Source organism: Malurus melanocephalus, unplaced genomic scaffold (assembly GCF_030028575.1).
Source record: "Malurus melanocephalus ecotype Western Australia unplaced genomic scaffold, MMel_1.1 scaffold_8, whole genome shotgun sequence".
Lineage (NCBI taxonomy): Eukaryota > Metazoa > Chordata > Aves > Passeriformes > Maluridae > Malurus > Malurus melanocephalus.
Genome location: NW_026623240.1, coordinates 3,171,787 through 3,182,040, shown reverse-complemented (window position 1 = coordinate 3,182,040; position 10,254 = coordinate 3,171,787).

Below are 10,254 nucleotides of genomic sequence, written 5' to 3'. Positions count from 1 at the left end.
TTTTGCTTTTTGAAATACAAGGGAGACCACGTTTTGCCCTAATTGGAGGGGTTTTGCACTAACTGGAGGGGATGCAAGTACTGAATCTTTGTCAATTTTTTTTCTCACAACTGCTGTTGCTTAGCAGTTGAGACATACTGAATATACTTTTGTTATGCTTGTTGTAAACTTGAAGACAGCTCTTTCTGTAGTGTATTATCAATTACCTCTGCTCARTTCTGTATAAGCTGCTTGAGGAAAAATAATATATAGATGGCTTGAGATGACAGTCCACCTTCTCGTGCACTTTCACATGCACAGAAAACAGTAAGACAACAAAACCTCACTCAGTAATGTCAGGAAAGGAAGTCTGTAATCTTCAATAGCTTGATTTTTGCAACTACCAGGCTCATCTATTGTTCTAATACTACTTCATCCTCAAAAACCSCGTTCTATATGTAAACAGTAATGTCAGCATTGCAAAGGAAGGGCCATGTGGCCATTTTAACAAGCCTATCACCTGCTTTCTGACTAAGTGATGTTTTTTAATGACTAAAGAAACTCTCACAGCAGAGCCTGTCAAAAATCAAGTAGCAGTTAAGTGTATCTCCTGAGAAACTTAACTTTTTATAGCTTTGGGGTTTTTAAACTGACCATGTATTCCACTCTGACGTGACATGAAAATGAAACTCACAGAGAGCTAGAGTGAGAGAGTATGGGCAATGGAAATAATTCCTTAACTTGATACATCAAAACTTTTTCTGAACATATACCGCGTTGGCAGACTGAGAGATTCCTGTGGACAGATCTATGCYGAGCACTCTGATCAAGGAAGGGGTAGAACCAATGCCATTGTGCGTATATAATAGAACAAACTGTTAATTACATAGAAAGASAGTTTCCTTCTTTTCTTTTCCTATATTAAAATGTCCACTTCGATGAAGATAAAACCAATCCTGTTGGATTATTTAAAGATCAGTCAATTTCATTAATAGAAAGGGCAGAGTTGTCTTGCTTTGAGAAGCGTCTGTGCAATCTGTAACACCAGAGAAAGCACAGAGCTCTATGATGCTTGTATTTGTAAGATTACTTAATTTGGCTCTAAAATATGAATGTATCTATGGCAATCTAGTTTTGAGATGAGTTTTGCAAGCACAGCCTCATATTTCCAAATTTGTACCAATTTAATTAACAGGAACAAAAAATGAAGATTGCTTTCTTAATGCAAGATACTTTTCTAAAATGATCAGTATATGAACATAAATCTATCCATCCTTTAAGTAACTGCTTGGCTAATCTGAAACCAACAAACAAGGAAGCGCGAACGTGGAATTCCCCCCAGCTGTACATGGGAATACCCTGGAAACTTCTGTCTTAGGCATGTTCTGAAAATTACTTCAGCTAGGGGGCGTTCAACTAACATCTTTCCCATGGCTGCACTTCAGACACCAACTTGTTCCCAGCAGCCGTGACAGCAGCCTCCTGGGGAGAGSTATAAGTACAAAACCCTGGTATTCCGCGATTTTAAATTTCTCGCTTATTTTCTATGCAAGGGTATCAAACTTCACTGTGAAGTTGTAACAACACGAGTAAACAAAAATTAGTGTCTCATACAKAAACGTGCCTGCCATTTGCTCGTGCTCCAGCTTTGCTATAAGCACTCTAATGCAGGAATACGCCCARTGCTCTCCTACTGCGAAAGTAACAGTGGTGTGCATTATATCAACACAATAAAGCCATAATGCACACAACASATTACAGCAGCAACGATTTGGCCAGTGCAAATTCATGTACACAAAACTCCTACTGGCATAAAGCAGAGATTATACCTCATGTTACCCCAGCTTTTGTACTTCCTACAAGTAACAGCAGTAGGTTAATATAAACTTATATATTTACCAATGCATCTATTTTGAAATATTACATTTGGGCAATTTTGGGGTATTTATGGGGGCAAAAGCTTCCTATCAGTTAAAGCTTAGCTTGCCAGGCCACATGTCACTTGTGGCTCCAGGACACCAGCACATTCAATTTGCTGTGTTACATTTCCTTGATGGAAGGATGGAAGAGGAAGTTTCATCACATGTTCCACCCACCACAGTCTGCAAGAAGAGAGCATTTGTTCCGGCRTCTTCAATGTAGTCGATGTGTGCATCAGCACCTTTTAACTGGCTTAAATAAGGGACACAGACATCAAAGTTTTGAACCAACAAACAAGGTAAATATAGATCTATACCATGGGTTCTATAAGGGTAGCTAGACACAGAAGTAAGGCTAAAATTTCCCTTCAGAAACTGTAACCTCTTCTATACTGATGATTCTCAGGCATGTCATAGGCTCAGCTGACTGTGTTGGGGCAGAAGATCCAGTTAAGAAAATGTTAGAATACCCCTTCAGTCCATATTGCAAGAGATTTCTTTTGGTGTCATCTCCCCTTCTGCAGATGATTTAAGAGAGGAAAATACACATTGCAGCAGGTGACTCATTATATTAGTAGATGCCCTGTATTGAATTTTWTATATGAGAATTTCCATAATTTCATGGGTAACACTTTAAGAAACAAAATAAGCTGAACTTTCATTGTGCTGTGGGAAGTAACAGTATGTCAGCAGTTCTGGTATTACATATGGACTTTTGCTTCCTCCTGGGAGTTGTTTTCCTTAGAAGCAAAGCTGATTCCTATTTTCCACTTTGCTGATAGCTCTGTTCCTGCAYAGTTTCTACTACAGTAGGAACTATTATGCACCCTTCCCTCTCCCTCCCACCCYTGCATACCTMCMTACTTCCTCTTTCCAGAACAAAAGCTTTTTCCAGTTATTTAAGGAATCTCACAAAATTGTATTTCCTATCTTTCTAYAGTGATCTCAGTTACTAGTCCCAAAACATACTTTTGAAGGGGAAAGTAAMATTGTTACTCAGGAGCTGAGGATCAAACTTCTATCAGCTTTGTATTTAATGGAGAGATGGGAGAATGGGAGAAAAGCTTTTGGAGAAAATGGGAWTTCCCACCCAGTTTTGGTTGCACTACCTGTGTGAAAACAATTAGATTTCAGAGGATTACTTATGTAAGGATTACAGAATCAAAACTTACTATATATTCTTGCTACCTTTAGATATTCCCAGTTACTGTTCTATGGAACTACCATTCGGGATTTAGTTCACAGCTGGCAAGCAGTAAGGATAGAAACTCAAGACAGGTCAGGTTACTACATCTTAGCTATCAGACCCCTTGAAAATACACTGTAAAACATTTACAAAAACAAGCCTCCAATAAACACAAGAAGCAAGTTCCAGTCTCTGATTCTCTTATCTCTTTACCATGGTTCCCAGGCTAATGAGATGACACTGAGAAAACTGCCTTTAAGTGACTCTCCTTTATGCAGTCCAGAATTCTGCATGCTGTATGGCTCATTGCATGTTTCCCATAAAACTGATTTGCCTCTGCCATAATCTATCTCTTTGTAGTCTGAGTGCAGGAACTCCTCGCATTAGATTAAAGAGCCAAAGCWCAGGACATTTCAAGAAGGACAAGGAGATGGCAAAGCTCACTGATTCTACAGGAAAATTGCTTTCTTAAGGGAAGTGTTTCATGTACTCAGGAAGTCTGGAAGATGTACTTTCTGGGAGAAGTTGCCTCAGTGCTGAYAGAGGAGCTAATATAAACTGTATATGAGACTATTGTTATAATTTTAAAATTAAAGAGCTTCACAGTCAATCCTTCAGCCTTTCCTTTCCTCCAAAGTCGGTATTTTATTGTTTTTAAAGCTTTGCGTTGACACAGTGCCGACCAAAGGCAAACACTACAAAATACAAGCACAGACCCAGCATGTCACTTTGCAAAACAAAAATAGAATGGGGAAGAAGTGTACAATGTTATGCAAAGCATTTGGAGGCCTAATTAAAAAWGAAAAGACAGTTTTAGATTCAATGAATTCTCCTTAGCCTAGAAAAATAAACATATTCAGAGAACTGGAAGAAAAACAGTGCCATACACTATTACATAAAAAAAAGCCTTAGCTAAACTGTAGCATTCTATAAAGATTGAATGAAGAATTGCAAGCACCTGAACACTGAGAATTACTGTCTTTTGTTACAATCCATTATAAAATAGCCTAAAACTAGAGGCAGAATTATTTTGGAACTATTATATTTTGGAACTTTACTGACAATATTTAGTCACACATGGAGAACAGGAGTAGYGTACTTGAGATGAAGGAGTTGTGGGGCATTGTACTACAAAACACACGGGGCCACAAACTGATCTGTGATTAGCACAAGGCAGTGGATCAGCTATTGATAATCAAGCCTCAGAGTAGGATCAGACTAAGATCAGAGCTGCTCTTGTTAGTAACAACTTTATTAAGCAAAGCATTGACATTCCCCCACATCTAAACAAAGAAAAAAAAACAAAACCCCCAAATAAACAAACAGAAAAACCATTTTAAAAACATGAAAAAACCCCACAAACCACGCAAAAAAAAACAAAACAAAAACCCACCACCACCAAACCACCCAACCCTTTTTATTCATTATTCCTTTCTTGATGAAGAATAAACTTTTAAACAGCATGGTGGAGCTCAATTAGTACCATTGTAAACCTAAATCAAACTTGCAGTGAATTCAAGAAACAAATTTTCCTTTTACACTGTAGCTGGTCTCAATGGGCCAAGTTTACAGGGAACATATCCCAGCAAATGTAGTCAGRTTGAAAACAATGGCACTGCTCATACAAGTACAACTTTGTACTAGTAACACTCATAGGAAGGAAGGTGTTCAGGACACAGCCCTATTGATAACTTCTGTGGCACAAAATCAGTCTGCATATGCTGAAGTTTAAAAAAAGAGGAAAATATATTTTGCTATATAACAGACAAAACTCGAGTGTCTTTGGAAATTTCCTTACCACACAAYACCCAAAACATGGAATAATTCATTCAGCAGTTTCAGTCATCCATTCAGCATGAAAGTGAGTGTTCCATAATAATTTGTGATGGCTCTGAAACAATAAAAAAAATGCAAATTATACCAATACAATAAAGACTTGATTATGCAACTGTTTTGCCCCCTTCACGGCAGCAATAAGCAAGCAAATAGAGACTGAACTGAACACAATTTATACTGAAAAAGAATATTCAGTTGTATTACTGCTTCAGTTACTTAAAATAAATAATTATGGTAAATCATTATCATTAGGGGACCCTATTTAAGGTGTATACCACAACAATCATAAGACTAATTTCATCATGTWTGTGTTCCACTTCCAGATTTTCAAAACAGAATTGCTTTGCTCTCAAAAGCAATTSAAAAGACAGAATATTTTGTACAAAATGTGTTTGATGAATTTTTAAGAGCGTCAGCATTCCATTTTTCAAAATTAATATCTTGAAATAATATTTCTAAGTGAATATAAGTAYTTCTGAGTGAGAATACCTATGCATATTAGCATTCACAAGTGTATTTTAACCTTWTTAMAGTCAATGGAASTCAAATACAGGCTTAAATGTGTTTYGTTATTTTTCTTCCTGAATCAGGATATTCCATTGTATTTTAGACTAAGACAGAAGAACACCGAAAACTATGTATCAGGCGGCTTTCAGAGTGCACATAAAAGATCCRCTATACAAATCATGACAATATGCTAATAAACTCAGTTATTTCTTTTCTCATACTGTTGTAAGAAAAGACACCAACAGCAGTGTTTATGGGGGTGATCAGAAGAAAAAGACACCTTTTATTCAGTTACATGAAATCTAAATTTAAGASAGTGTTTCTCTTTCCTGGCTCCTTCTCAGAGCAATGGATTTTCCCACACCACTGTGGATGAGAACCCACATTTAAAATTTGATTCATCAATGGTGCTTGAAGCAGCATTAACTCATCCTCCAGCCCCTATGAGCTGTGTCAGAAGAGGTCACAGMGTACTGGTGCTGGCCAGCAGCCAGTCACAGCATGGCGAGCAGCCAGCCATTCTGCTATGAACTGGAGGGGGTTCCTGAGGGAATTTTAGAGTTTTTCTGTATTTCCACCTTTATTGCGGCTCAAGATCTCCTGCAGAGTTTGCATGTACAGCTTATGGATACCAAAGGTTATGCTTTTCTTTCACTGAATGCTTTCATAAAGAAACCAAATCAACAGTAAGATTTTTATACAGCTTCAGGAAGCTTAGGTGCATGAACTTCTTTTGGCCCAATCACAGCCACACATGACTTTGCGGAATTGATAATTTAAGGTAATTCATGCTTTCCTTGCAAGCTGAGAAAAACAAACAAGACTATCTTGTCTAAGTTCCCTGTTTRGGAAGAAAATAAGCCTCTTTGTTACAGTTTCCTGTACTTTAACACTCTTACCAATGAATTTCCGGATTTGGTCCTGAAACATTCTGCAGCAAGATTTGGAAAATTTGTAGATACATTATGAAATGAAACCAATTTACACATGGCTTCTGAGAAAATAAAATGTTTAAAGCTTGTATACAAGAAAAGACACAGTATGGGTTATGGTGAAAAAAAATGCATTTTGGCATAGTACAAGAGTAGGCATTATCATCAATACCTCGTTTTCTCATACATATTTATAAAGGTTCATATGTAAAAGGCATCTGCCCACAAATGCACAACACAAAAATGCACAGTTCTTTGGGAAATGGACTTTGTATAATCTGATAGAAAAACTTTACTGCAGCATACTTGAAAATAGATTGAAAATTATTGCCTCACTTTGAACATTTCCTGAAATGCACTGTAATATCAGTACAAAGCTGACTACATCAATCAGGAATCTTCAGATGCTTCATTTGATTTTTCAGAGAGATGAGAAAGCAACAAAGTGACTAGACCCAGCAATTCCAGGTACTTATAGCACATTAATCAATTTGAAATGAACTCTTTTTGTCTGCTGCTGCAATGGTTTAGAAGATATTTCCTAAACAAATAGATAATACTTTCTTTTCTATTACAACTGATCAAACTCTGAGACTTATATAAGAATTTTTTTAAACCCATCACACAATGCTAGTATTTTTTTTTTTATTAAAGACCATTCTTAGAATTGTGAAATCATGGTCACAGAAGTTCAAATAAAGCTTATTTTTTAAATTCTATCTGACCTTGGATTTGACAAAATTGTATATGGGTCAAGATTATGAAAGGGCTTTCATTACAYGAAGTTATCTAAGTATTGTTCAGACTGGTTTTCAGGATGAAATACTAGCTGAAGTTTGTATTTACTTCATGTGCAATCACTTTAACCTTGCTATTTGCACAGCAGATGTCTTCTTCACAAAACTACAGAAGCTATTGACTATAAATCTTGATAAGATAAGCTGTTCATTCCTTCCTTGTCAGAACACTCTAAAAAGTCGCATAAAAGAAAACAATTACTGAACTGAGGAAAATACTAAACRTTGATCCTAGAGTTCTAGTGGGGTCTTCTATACAGCAGCTTCTGACCAAGTCAAACCAGCAAAATTAGAACCCTTGTAGGAAAGTCATTAAACAGAATTTGATTCACTTGTGAAATTTAATTCATATTAATGTCAAGACTGTAGTTACAATWTTTCCAATTGGCACTATTTCTGAAATCTCAATAGTTCAAAGATTAAATGAGCATARTAATTCAGATCCTTCTTTTATCCTTGCATCTTACTCATTCAGTAATCAGKGCCACAATGTATGGCTAAAGCAGGAATGGTAAAGCTTCTTTTCCCCATCCTAGTGGGGAAGAGACTGGCCAAGACTGCCAACTCAATAGTTTAAATTAACAAAAGCCTCCACTGAGTGCTTTACACTGTCTCTGGAAATAGTTTTGGAAAGGAGGTTCCATCCATTTTTTTGCTGTACTGATTAAGGAAGTTTGTTCCACTTACAAAAACAACCAAATTAACATAAGAAAGACTGAGAGCTCCAACTTCCTGTTCAGAACAGAAAGATATGGAAAATACACAGCAGATATTTTGGGCATGTGTCTTCACAATAATGGTTTWAAAAAAAAAMMMWMSWWRAWRWRRWSRMCGGCCCTGTAGAGATGGGAAGATTATTCCTTCATTGGAGACCTATTAACATGCCCTAGGCAAAGTTTCTAATTCATCCAAAAAGAGTTTGGCATTTTTGAATTTAAATTAGTGGCCTTCAGGGAACTCACTATAAGGAGAAAAGTATTATCTTTTTAATCTCTCTCCATAAGGTGAAACAAAAAACTACCACTCCTGTTATTGCAATTGTCTTCTACAAATGAACTTTCTAGAAATASAAGTCTTATTCTGCTTTTACTTATGTGATGCTAATGAGCTGCTTCTGAACTTTCTCAAGTACATACAGTCAGGTTATTTCCTAGAGCAAAATTGACTTTCTGTGGGATAACAATTCACTAATGCTAAGCAGCAAAAGATACATTATGATTGAAGTCCTTTTTTTATACAGGATTCCATGCTTTTGCTTACTATATTCTACAGCCTTTAGGCATCCGRGAATCTCAGAAAAAACAGGAAAGTTACCTGCAACCTTACCTTCAAAGATGACCTACTGGATAAAACACCAAATAATTGTCAGATCACACAAGAATGCCATAAGATAGCCCCATCTTTAAAGCATATACACATAGGGGCAGGCCTCAAAAAACATTAACATTAGCATTACTATCTGTAAATTATATCAGACAACCTGTGTAATACTCAGTCCAATAAACTGGATTTACTCAATTCAAATGGGATTCTAGAGTGGCAAGACCGCACTCCCTATTCACATGCCACAGYTCAGTCTCCTTTGCCTGGATTTTAAATCTTTCTGAAAAGCAGAGAGTCCCTACTGCACTTTCTGAATTAAATKAAATAAAAATTACAAAGGTATACAGCCCCTTTAATATGTAATTAACTATCTAATCAAAGAGTAAAACCAACAAGATGACATGACTGATTGTACTCATCCATTTGGACTGTTATTTATTACATTATTTTTCTCCAAGTGACCACAGAGACTTAACACAAGTAATGAGAAGAACTGTTCTTTGGTGGTTTAGAATCAAAGTTTAACAGATCTGCTGGTGATTTTCCTAGATTTCCCTCTCAGCTCCTCCAAATTTCTTTACACCAACTAATTCCCARTTATTTTTGCCAATTCTTCAAGCTGTTACTAAGCTAAAAAAACCTGTTTTCAGAGGCTGAGTCCACAATTTTCCATATCCTCACATGAGGTAGATCCTACTATTTGAGCACCACAACCCAAGTGTTCCTTCATAACTGCCACACAGAGCAAAGCAATTGATTTGAGGTCATTTCAAAGTCACCACTTGAGTGGAAGAAAACAGTCATAAGATCACACATGCAAATTTGTGAGGATGGCAAGTKACATGGTGACAAGGTGAACTGTAGAATTAGGACTGTAACTGGAAAGCATTTCTAATAGCCCCAGACCCAGCAAATAATAAATGTGATGGTGCACAGGAAGTTCACGATGCAGACCTCTTTGCAGGAGAATATGCAGAGAAGTACATGAYTACTGTCTTAGAGCAAATAAACACAACTTCTTTAAAGGAGGTAAATTTCAAACTAAATTAAACATAATCTATCCATCCTTCATAGCAAAGTACCCTATCAGCCTTAGGAAACAATCCCATCACTAGAAAGCCACAGGTATTATTTCTATTTCTCAATAAGTCAGGTGCATTTGTTATAGACTTGTGGGACACTGCATCCTTGCAGTTTTGTAATGTAAAACAGGCCTGTTACCTGTAACAGTTACAAAATCATTTGATACAGATGCAGCAGCCTTCCAGACTCTTARTTTATTCAAATAAAACAATTATCAACTTCTAACTTCAGTTTGCACAAGGCTTTCTGATACATATTCCAGCTGCATCTGCACAYACATCTCAGCTCAGTTCCCACAAGCACTTTTTTGGGGCCTTTAATCAGGGGTTGGATCCCTTGTCTTGCTTATTGTGGGCACAATAGAGACCTTTTCCAGAAAAGTGTTATTAAATAGGACCTATGTGCTTCTGAAGGGCATCCAGTCTTTCAGCTGGAGCTTTCCACAATGTCCAGTTGTACACTCCAATACACAAATCTAATGCTAAACACAGAAAGCAGTCTGAAATACGCTACTTCTAGGGAATGTTTGTCTCCATTGCAATCCCTTATTCTTTTCTGTTCCAAATCACATTGCATATTGTAACCCACTTTTTACTCACAGGAGAGGAGGGAAAACTTAAAACCCATTATTCTGCTTTGGGAGAGTAACAGGACAAATTCAGCTTAGAGAAACAGGAAAAAAAAAAAAAAAA